At 40.5% G+C, this 12,173-nt stretch overlaps 1 long non-coding RNA gene across 1 annotated transcript; it reads right to left on the bottom strand.

Annotated features, from left to right (window-relative positions):
* Positions 1-4,250: 4,250 nt before the first annotated feature.
* On the bottom strand, positions 4,251-7,201 carry LOC142169907 (uncharacterized). The gene is made up of 3 exons (XR_012699541.1): positions 6,104-7,201; positions 5,701-5,768; positions 4,251-4,774 (listed from the first exon to the last, which is right to left on the bottom strand). It is a non-coding gene; the product is annotated as an uncharacterized LOC142169907 (long non-coding RNA).
* Positions 7,202-12,173: the final 4,972 nt, after the last annotated feature.

The raw sequence follows: 12,173 nt of genomic DNA on the forward strand, positions 1-12,173 counted from the left end.
TTGGAACCTGATACTGGGGAGTTATCTACTGTAGAGCGGGAGTAGTGCGAGTCTGGGCTCCTCCTCCATCTTGAGAGACTGCTAGTGCCATGGGAAATGCGCCAGTCTGGGCCACACTCTACATGAGGCCCACCAAACGGACCAATTTGTCCTGAAGTACTGGGGTGGCAATGAACCCCTACAGAACCTGAGCTGGTCCGACAGGAAAAGTCTGGGCTGGAACCTCTTCATCAATATCTATCTGAGGCTCCATTTCTAGGGTTGCTGCACGGGCTCTGGGCTGAGCCCTGTCCCTGGCTCGGCCTCTGGCATGGCCTCGGCCTCGACCTCTGCCCCACGTAAGAACTGCCACTAGAGGCTCTGGCTGCTGCTCAGCTGAGGAAGCGGTACGTGTTCTCACCATCTACATTGGCCTTCCCGGGATGATATTATATGGTGATATCATAATCTTTCAATAGCGCTAACCACATTTTCTGCCTCAAATTGAGTTCCTTCTGCTTGAACAAATACTTCAAGATCTGATGATCCCTGAATACTTTACATGGCAAGCCGTAAAGATAGTGCCTCCAAATCTTCAGCGCGTGAACAATGGCTGCCACCCCTAGATCATGAACATGGTAATTAGTCTCATGAACCATCAACTGCGATGAAGCATATGCAATTACCTTGCCACCCTGCATCAATACTGCACCAAACCCAATACGAGAAGCGTCACAATATATTGTATAAGATCCTGAACCTGTGGGTAACACCAATACCAGTGCCGTAGTCAAAGTTGTCTTGAGCTTCTCAAAGCTTACTTCAAACTCATCTGACCACCTAAACGGGGCACCCTTCTGTGTCAACCTGGTCAACGGGGATGCTATGGATGAAAACCCCTCCACAAATCGACGGTAATAGCCCGCCCAACCCAGAAAACTACGGATCTCTGTAGGTGAGGTGGGCCTAGGCCAGTTCTGAACTGCCTCAATCTTCTTAGGATCCACCTAAATACCCTCTGCTGATACAACGTGACCCAAGAAAGCAACTGAACTCAACCAAAACTCGTATTTTAAGAACTTAGCATGTAACTGGCTGTCTCTCAGAGTCTGAAGAACGATCCGAAGGTGCTGCTCATGCTCCTCTCTACTGTGGGAGTAGATCAAGATATCATCAATAAACATAACTACAAAGGAATCCAAGTAGGGTTTGAACACCCCGGTTCATCAAATCCATGAATGTTGCTGGGGAATTTGTCAGCCCAAATGACATCACTAGAAACTCAAAATACCCGTACCGAGTCTGAAAAGCTGTCTTAGGGACATCGGATGCCCTAATACTCAACTGATGGTAGCCATATCAAAAATCAATCTTGGAAAACACCTGGGCACCCTGCAGCTGATCAAATAAATCATCAATCCTCGATAATGGATACTTGTTTTTGATAGTGACGTCATTCAACTGCCGATAATCTATACACATCCTCATCGATCCATCTTTCTTCTTCTCAAACAACACAGGTGCACCCCAGGGCGAGACACTAGGTCTAATGAAGCCCTTATCAAGAAAATCTTGCAATTGTTCCTTTAATTCTTTCAACTCTAGCAGGGGCATGCGGTATGGCGGAATAGAAATGGGCTGAGTGCCCGGAGCCAAATCAATGCAGAAATCAGTGTCCCTGCGGGTGGCATCCCCGCCAGGTCTGCAGGAAACACCTCTGGAAACTCACGAACAACTGGCACTGAATCCAAGGAAGGAACCTCTGCAGTAGAATCGCGGACATAAGCCAAATAAGCTAGACACCCCTTCTCGGCCATATGCCGAGCCTTCACATAAGAGATAACCCTGCTGGTAGAATTGCCAAGAGACCATTTCCACTCTAATTAAGGCAACCTCTGCAAGGCTAAGGTCACCATCTTGGCGTGACAATCTAATATAGCATGATAAGGTGACAGCCAATCCATACCTAGTATGACATCAAAACAACCATATCGAGTAGTAGAAGATCTACATGAGTCTCAAGACTCCCAATGGTGACCACACACGAACATTAAACACAATCTACAATAATAAAATCCCCCACTGGTGTGGACACACACACAGGAGCACTCAAGGAATCACGGGGCACAACAAAATATGAAGCAAAATAGGATGACACATAAGAGTAAGTACACCCGAGATCAAATAGAACTGAAGCATCTCTACTGCAAACTAAAACAGTTCCTGTGATAACAGAGTCAGATGACTCAGCCTCAGGTCTGGCTGGGAAAGCATAACATCGGGGCTGGGGCCCACCACTATGAACTACGTCCCTGGGACGACCTCTAACCGGATAGTCTCCACCTCTAATGGCCTAACCTCCACCTCTACAAGTCTGGCCTCTACCTCTGGCTGCCTGAGCAGGTGGTGCAGCAACCGGTGCCAGAACTATGGCACGAGAACTCTGATGTTGTAAGTTGCCCGTTGCCCGAGGGCAAAATCTAGCAAAGTGCCTCGATTCACCATAAATATAACATAACCTCTACTGTTATGACTGTTGACCCTGAAACTGACCCTGTCGACCCGAATAACAACCCTGATAACTCTGGAGTGGAAGTGCACTAATAGGAGCTGGTGGTGCACTGTAGGCTGGCTGTTCGAAATAATACATCTTGTCAGACCACCTGAGGCACCATGGGATGCCTGGAGTACTGAATGAAACGGCCTGGGAGGATGGCCTCCACCAAAAGTAATCCTGCCTCTAGATGAGGCACCTCTGAACTCACCGGAATAACGAGGTCTCTTGTCAGACCCCTGACCTCCCTAAGTAAGAACCATTTCAACTCGTCTAGTGACATTAGCAGCCGCCTGAAAAGAAATCTCACTCCCAGTCTCCTTAGCCATCTACAATCTGATAGGCTGAGCAAGTCCATCAATAAACCTCCTCACCCTTTCTTTCTCATGAAGGGCCAAATCCACAAAACGGGTCTCATACTGGGTAACAGTCATACTACCCTGCTGGAGACGCTCAAACTGACGGCGACGCTCCTCTATCAATGTGATAGGCAAAAACTTCTCTATGAAGAGCTGAGAGAACTAGTCCCAAGTAAGAGCATGCCACCAAGCTGGTCTGGTCAACAAGTAATCTCTCCACCATTTCTTGGCGGAACCAGTCATCTGAAATGCAGCAAAATCGACCAATTAGTCTCCACTATACCCATGTTCCGTAGAACCTCGTGACAACTTTCATGATAATCTTGGGGATCCTCTAAAGGAGCACCACTTAAGTGAACTGGGAAGAGCTTGGTAAACCTGTCCAGCTTCCATAAAGCCTCAGAAGACATAGCTGACCCATTACCAGTCTGTAGCGCAACAATCGGCTAAACTACTCGGACTAGATGAGCTGTTGGAGCCTGATACTGGGGAGCTATCTGCTCCGGAGCGGGAGTAGTGGGAGTCTTGGCTCCTCCTCCAGCCTGAGAGACTGCTGGTGCCATGGGAAATGCACCAGTCTGGGCCACACTCTCCATAAGGCCCACCAAACAGACCAAACCATCCTGAAGTACTGGGGTGGCAATGAACCACTGCAGATTCTGAGCTGGTCTGACAGGAACAGTCTGGGCTGGAACCTCTTCGTCAAGCTCTATCTGAGGCTCCATTACCGGGGTTGCTGCTCGGGCTCTGGGCTGAGCCCTGCCCCTGCCTCGGCCTCTGGCACGGCCTCGGCCTCGACCTCTACCCGCGTAGGACTGCCACTAGAGACTCTGGCTGCTGCTCAGCTGAGAAAGTGATACGTGTTCTTGCCATCTGCAAGAGAATAAGAGTAGAAGAGTTCAATCAGTATTGAGAAAGCAAAATCGCACGACAGAGAAGAATAGAAGTGAAACTTGTTCCTAAACTTCATAGCCTCTGGAAGATAAGCACAGACGTCTCCGTACCGATCCCCCAGACACTACTAAGCTTGCTCGTTAATCGTTAGACCTAGGCAACCTAGTGCTCTGATACCAATTTGTCACGACCCGAATTCCCACCATCGGGACCGTGATGGCGCTTAACATTTTACTTGCTAGGCAAGCCAACGTTAAAGAATCATTTAAACCAAACCCTTATTTCCATTCAGTAAATAACAATAATTAGCTAAGACGAAATATAATAAGTGCGGAATAATATAAAAACTATATTAATTACTACCACCTGGATTTGGATTCACAATTCACGAGCATTCTAGAATTTTGTATGAGTAATAGTCTGAAAGAAATACAACTGTCTGAATGAAAGAAACAGTAGGACAAAGAAGATATACGAGGACTTCAAGGTCAGTGAACGCCGACAGATCTACCTTGAGTCTTCGGACAGCGGACCAATAGTAAATATCTCGATCATCTCGAGCCGGTACCAAAATCTGCACAGAAAGTATGGTGTGCAGTATCAATACAACCAGCCCCATGTACTGGTAATGTCACGGGCCAAAACCCAACCTGTCGTGATGGTGCCTATCTCGATACTAGGCAAGCTGATAATCTCGATAAACCATAATTTCTCTTAAGTTTGAAAATACAATAATTTAATACAATATAAAATCCTATAAATACTGACACGAATGCTCCCCAAAACCTGGTGTCACTGAGTACACGAGCATCTAATATGGATACAAATCTAGAACATAAGGTCTATAACAGTCTATGACCAAAATACAGTAAACAAGGAGATAGAGAAAGAGAGACAAGGTCTGCGAAACACGGCAGCTACCTCTGAATCTCCTGAAAATGAACTGCGCGAAATGATCAACACCTGTTATGTCTGGGAACACCTGGATCTGCACACGAAGTGCAGGGTGTAGAATGAGTACAACCAACTCAGCATGTAACAATAGTAACTAAGGAACTGAAGATAATGACACACTACACAGTTACAGTTCACTTTCAGTAATTCCAGCAAAGAATAGATATGCTTTCAAATCCGACAGTTTAAGTCAAATTAATTTTATAAAGTTTAATTTCATGTAATCCGGATATAAAATCTTTCAGAAATTTCACAACAATGACAGATAGCAATCAAGTGCAATAACAAATGCAATGCAAGTACAACCTCTCAGGCAACAGTCACTCAACTCATCACTCGGCTCTCAGCTCTCAGCACTCACATTCAATGGGCACCCGTGCTCACTGGGGGTGTACAGACTCCGAAGGGGCTCCTACAGCCCAAACGCCATAATCTGCACAGACAACTCATGTGCTATAATATCCTGTACGGACAACTCAGATGCCATAATATCCTTACCTCACCGATAGGCCCTCTACCTTACTCAGTCCTCAACCTCTCCAGTCTCTCGGGCTCTCAGAAATCACAAACATCAGCCCAAACAAAGATAACATAATGCGTCAACAAATATCAAGAAAGACTGAGGTATGATACGCAAGTAAAATCATGATTGAGCACAAGATAGAAATTAGCAATTAATTCAATAAGTATGTGCCCTTTGTGTGTCCCAATAGTACTATCACATAGCCTACGCATGATTTCTAACATGATTTATAGTCAAATTTCATCAACACATAGAGAGCATACAGCTAACAACAAATTATTCAACTTTACAGTTTCACGGGATGGACCAAGTCACAATTCCCTCGGTGCACGCCCACACGCCCGTCACCTAGCATATGCGTCACCTCCAAAATAATCACATGACACAAAATTTCGGGGTTTCATACCCTCAGGACCAGATTTAAAACTGTTACTTACCTCAGAGCGTGAAATGTTTTACTCTGCTATGCCTTTGCCTCGCAAATCGGCCTCCGAATGCCTCGAATCTAGTCACAAATAATTCGTTTCAGTCAATAAAATTTATTGGAATTAATTCCATAAGAAAATGCTAATTTTCCATAAAAATTCAAATTTTTTGCTCAAACATTGCGTGTAGGGCCCACATCTCGGAACGCGACAAAAGATACAAAAACTCCAAAAGCCCATTTAACCACGAGTCTAACCATACCGATTTTATCAAAATCCGAGCCCAACTCGACCCTCAAATCTTCAATTTACACGAAGAGGGTTTTCAAACTTTTCCAACTTAATTCACCAGTTAAATGATAAAAATAACCATGGATTAGGGTAATTTAATCAGTATTGAGTTAAGAACACTTACCCCATTGTTTTCCTTGAAAAACTCTCAAAAATCGCCTCTTCCCGAGCTCCAATCCGTCAAAAACTGAAAATGGAACTAAGTCCCATTTTTAAAACATAAACTCTCTGTCCAGACCTCTCTTCTTCGCGAACGCGACAGGTCCATCGCGTTCGCGAAGCAGAAAATGTGCTTCCCAACATTTTCTCTTCATGAACGCAAGACACTGCTCGCGAACGCGATGCTTTATGAAGCCCTTCTTCGCCAACGCGAGCTCCCTTTGCGAACGTGATACCCCAAACGCAAATGCGATGCACAACCCAGCTCCTCTTCGCGAACATGAGACCCCCTCGTGAACGCGAAGAGTAAATCCTGCCTGCCTGAAATTCCTCTTCGCAAACGTGAGGGCCCACTCGCGAATGCGAAAGATAAAATCTGAAAAATGCAGCAATAGATATCAGCAGTCTCACCAAGGCCACAAATGATCCGTTAACCATCCAAAACTCACCCAAGCCCCTCGGGACCTCAACCAAATATACCAACAAGTCCTAAAATATCACACGAACTTAGTCGAACCCTCAAATCATCTAAAACAATGCTAAAACCATGAATTACACCCTAATTCAAGCCTAATGAACGTTAAAATTTCTAATTTCTACAAATGACTCCGGAACCTATCAAATCACGTCCGATTGACCTCAAATTTTGCACACAAGTCATAAATGACATAACAGAGGTATTCCAATTTTCAGAATCGGATTGCGACTCCGATATCAAAAAGTCAAGCCCCCCGATCAAACATCCCAAAAATTAAACTTTCGGCATTTAAAGCCTAATTCCTCTACGGACCTCCAAATAATATTTCTGACATGCTCCTAAGTCCAAAATCACCATACGGGGCTATTAGAATTATAAAAATTCAAATCCGAGGTCATTTATACATAGGTCCATATCCAGTTCACTTTTCTAACTTAAATTTTCAATTATGAGACTAAGTGTCTCATTTTACTCAGAATCCCTGCCGGACCCGAACCAACTAATCCGGTAAGTCATAAAACAACTATAGAGCATAAATTGAGCAGTAAATGGGGGAACGGGGTTATAATACTCAAAATGACTGGCCGGGTCGTTACAGGTAAGTGTCGAGCCTACAAATGAGTTCTCACAACACCAAACATTGGACAAGCATATATATATATATATATATATATATATATATATATATATATATATATATATATATATATATAAGGCGTTATGTGATCGATGAGCTATAAAATTAAAGATCTTCGAGTCTAGTATCTAAAGCTTCAACCCGTTTGTAATTTGAACACTCCTACAAGACGTTATGACCAAATTACTAAAGGCTAGTAGAATGCAATTCTGCGGCCAATTCTGCGACCGCAGAATCATTTTGCGAGCTGCAACCTCGATGAAGTAGTGACGAGGCTAAGGCGAGGCACCTACAAATCCACCTGTACAATTTAACAGTGTATATACAAATAACATAAATGAAGAACTAAGCAGGAAATGTCGGGAGGGGAACATGATGAGGGGAATACGAGATAAAGAAATACAACAGAATGATAACCGGAGCAGTCAACATACCATGAATCAACAGGAATAGTGAATACAGTAAAGGAAAAATGCACGGCATCACCCTTAGTGCTTTTACTCTCAATCTCACCATAAAATCAATAGAAAAGACACGACATCACCCTTCGTGCATTCACTCTCATATCATGGCAAGGCATCACCCTTCATGCATTAATACTCGCAATATTGCACGGCATCACCCTTCGTGCATTAACACTCACAATATGGCACGGCATCACCCTTCATGCATTAACACTCTCCCTTACCATAATGCAATGCATAAATAACAACAGGGAGATAGAATAACAAGTACAAACCTTACTTCAACATTTGGTTCCATAATATCCATCTCAACTTTGAAATAAAAACTCAATTATCACAAGAAAATCTGTAAACTTGATAAGAACGATAAATTGAACAACACTAGTATAATACGTAGTAATTAGGGATAGGAAAGAGACAATATAAGAAAAACAGAGAAACATGGAAAACAGGTAAATTGGCGGCGCATAAGTACTCGTCACCTCACATATACACCGCTCACATGAATTTCACTTAGCAAGTAATCTAAGGTTCCTAATTCCCTCAAGTCAGGGTTAGACACAACACTTACCTCGCTCTGAAGGCCACTTAATTCTCAATCACAACTTTTCTTTTAGAATTCACCTCTAAACCACTCGTGTCTATTCAAAAATGACTCAAAAATATCAAATATTGCTAAAGAAATTAATTATATTGCATAAATTAAATTTTCCAAAATTTCCTCCAAAAAGTCAAAAAATCGATCCCAAGCCCGCTTGGTCAAAACCCGAGGTTCGGACCAAAATACATTTACCCATTCACCCCCGAGCCCGAATATATAATTGATTTTAGAATCCGACCTCAAATTGAGGTCTAAATCCTCAAATTTTCGAAATCCCTAGTGTCTACCCTAACCCCTAATTCTACCATTAAAACTCTAGATTTTAGGTTGATAATTCATAAAATAAAATAGGTAATTGAAAGAAAATAGTTTAGAATCACTTACCAACACTTTGGGGAAGAAAATGATTCTTGAAAATCGCCTCTACCCGTTTGGTTGTTGAAAAATATTGAAGAAATGGCTTAAACCCGTGTTTGATTCTGTTTTATGCACTAGGCGACAGTGTGCATCGCGTTTGCGAGGCCACTATCGCGTTCGCGAAGGGTACTGACTGCCAAGCCTTCGCATTCACAAGACCCTGCTCGCGTTCGCGATGGTTACACCCCCTGGCCTTCGCGTTCGCGAGACATTGCTCGCGTTCGCGATGAAGGAACGACCAACCCTCCCCTTGGTCCCCAAGTGCTTCACGTTCGCGATGAGCCGGTCGCGTTTGCAAAGGGTAAATACCTCATCACTTCGCGTTCGTGACCAGGCCTTCGCGTTCGTGAAGAAGACATCTCAGCCTCACCAGTTTAGTCTTCGCGTTAGCGAGAGGATCTTCGCGAAAGCAAAGAAGGATATGCCAGACACCAGAATCTGCAGAAAAACCAGATTCTTTCCAAGTTCAAAACATCCCGTGTCTTGTCTGAAACTCACCCGAGCCCTCGGGGCTTCAAACCAAACATGCACACAAGTTTAAAAACATCATACGGAGCTGCTCGCGCGATCAAATCGCCAAAATAACACCTAGAACTTCGAATTTAGCACCAAATCAAATAAAATTTTCAAGAACACTTTAAAATTCATATCTTCTCTACTGGATCTCCGAATCACGTCAAATCAACTCCGTTTCTCACCAAATTTCACAGACAAGTCTTAAATATCATAATGAACCTGTACCGGACTCCGAAACTAAAATACGGACCCGACACTGATAATCCCAAATATTAATCAATTCTTAAAAATTAATTAATTTTCAAAATTTTAATTTTCATCAAAAATTCATAACTCAAGCTACGGAGCTCTGAATTCGATTCCGGGCATATGCCCAGGTCCCATAATTCGATACGAATCCACCGGGACAGTCAAAATACAGATCCAGGCCCGTTTACTAAAAATATTGACCGAAATCAACTAAAATCAACTTTTATGGCATAAATTCTTATTTGCATCAGTTTTCAACATAAAAGTTTTCCGGAAATATGCCCGGACTGTGCACGTAAATCGATGTGGGTAAAAATGAGATTTTTAAGGCTTAAGAGTGCAGATTCGAGTGCTAAAATATAAGATGACCTTTTGGGTCATCACAATTTTCCTTCTGTAGTTTGTGATTCACGATGTTCCGGGTTTTGGGATTACTGTGTATTTGTTTTTTGAATAGTTGGTTATTGTACATGCCAAGAGGCATGGTACCCAGTTATGTTGTTAAATTTATGTTTTAAATTCATTATTCCTCAAATATTAGGCTTACCTAGTCGTAGAGACTAGGTGCCGTTACGACGTAATAAGGAGGGAAAATTAGGTCGTGACAGGAAATGAATATGTTGATCAACTAAATAAAAGGTTGATTGCTAAGTTTTACAGTAAAAACAAAATATAATTCAGTTTTGACTCAGGAGAAGATGATACCAACAATAACTACTGAGAAGAATACTTAAATACTTTAATACCAATTGGCCTTCTATCGTACATGTTTGTTGTCAAGTTCATTATTTATTACACATGTTAGTGCCACTATATATATAATAGACTAACTTAAAATTGATCTTCCATTGCAGATAGATCTATGCCTGTCATGCTACTGAAAACTTAGATCTGCTAAATATCTTATATAATAGTACACATATAGTATATAGAAGTTTTGACAATAACGCCATACATGCAAAACTTATTATGCTAGTGAATATGCTTCTAAGTATGTGTTTATCCCGGAATTCAACTTTCGTCTTCCGAAACTAAAGAATATCCTTTTAAATTTGTGTGAAAATAATTTTCATTATGTTTATGTTTTGTAGTTATAATAAATAAAGAACAAGGACAAACATCCTAAATATTGAACTATATTTATCACAATAGTAACCAAAGCATTAGAAGGAAACATATAAAAAAAAATATTGTCTATAAACAAGTGTTCAGTAAGATATTATCACATTAGATACCTTTAAACTACAATACTTAATTATCTACTTAACATGACTAAAATTGATCATTTATTTAATTAAATTTTATTTTTTCTTCATATAAATAAATATTTAAACCATCATGTGTCATTATTAACGTGCAACGCATTAGCAACTTTTAGTTTTCTCTCTCTTTATATATAATTTTCTCTATATATTTGTATTTTATGATATTATGTTAAGCAAAAATAAAATACAGAGAAGAAAGAATTCCCCTCCAGAACAGAAATAAAAAGTCAAATTGTATCTCAGGTAATAAAGAAAAAAAAGATGTGACACCGTTTACGCACATATGAAATAGTATTTAGTAAAGCATGAGTCAAGTTGCAATAACCCTTGGAAAGCAAAGCCTTAGTCAATTGTTAGTAGGTAAAGAATATACGTGTATATATATATATCACGACCCGGAATTCCACCCTCATGAGTTGTGATGGCGCCTACTTGTGAAAGCTAGGCAAGCCAATCAACTGATTTATTTGCCTTGTTTTCATTTTTAATCTTTTAGTATTTTATAAACTTAAAAACTAAGATATAAATAAAACAACATGCTTAAAATTTTATAAAATTCAATTATTTAAAAATAGTATAGGAATACATACATACATTGCAAACAAAAATCCAACACAGCTTTCAGTTTTATATTATATATTATACACTAATAGTTTTTATTTTATGATATTATGTTAAACATATGATATAAAAATTATTTAAAAGAAATAAAAGATAGAACCAATTAAAAAATTGAAAAAAACAAAACAGTAAAAACATACCATGATGAAATAGAAAGATGAAGAATGAAAATTCAACAAAAACATACATGTGTTTTCATGAGTGAGCACCATCTGGTGATATATGGAAGTGAAATTGGAGTTAGGTATGTTGTTTGTGCTATTTAGGAAGAAGAAAGTTTCTATTGGAAAATGGAATGGAGAGAAGGATTAGTTCCAACTTTTAATTACTATCATTATTTCCATGATGGTAACATTCCATCTATTACAACAATTGTGTCACCAACCAATTTCCCCTGTAGGTCGTGATTGCGCCCAACGTTACCGATAGACAAGCCTATAGTGAACTAATTACGTGATTATTTCTTTTAACAATTTAGAAATAGTTGATTTTTAATTATTGAACAAATAGGAAGCGAAAAATTTCATAAAAGTGAGTAATAGACAATTTAAGAGTAAATGAGAGGATATAGCTAATCAAAAGCAACATGTGTCTACTAGCATAATTTCCAAGAATTGGTGTAATACCCCGAAAAATTTCTAAGTGTTTTAAGACCATTAAGAAGAAAGGTGGGTGCTAATTATATCAATTCGGGTATGAACAACACTGATAATTTAAATGATATCAATTGATCCCGATAATATATGTATGAGGTGCATTAAGAATGATTTATGGTCTAAGAAGAGCC

This window comes from Nicotiana tabacum, chromosome 15 (assembly GCF_000715075.1).
Source record: "Nicotiana tabacum cultivar K326 chromosome 15, ASM71507v2, whole genome shotgun sequence".
NCBI lineage: Eukaryota > Viridiplantae > Streptophyta > Magnoliopsida > Solanales > Solanaceae > Nicotiana > Nicotiana tabacum.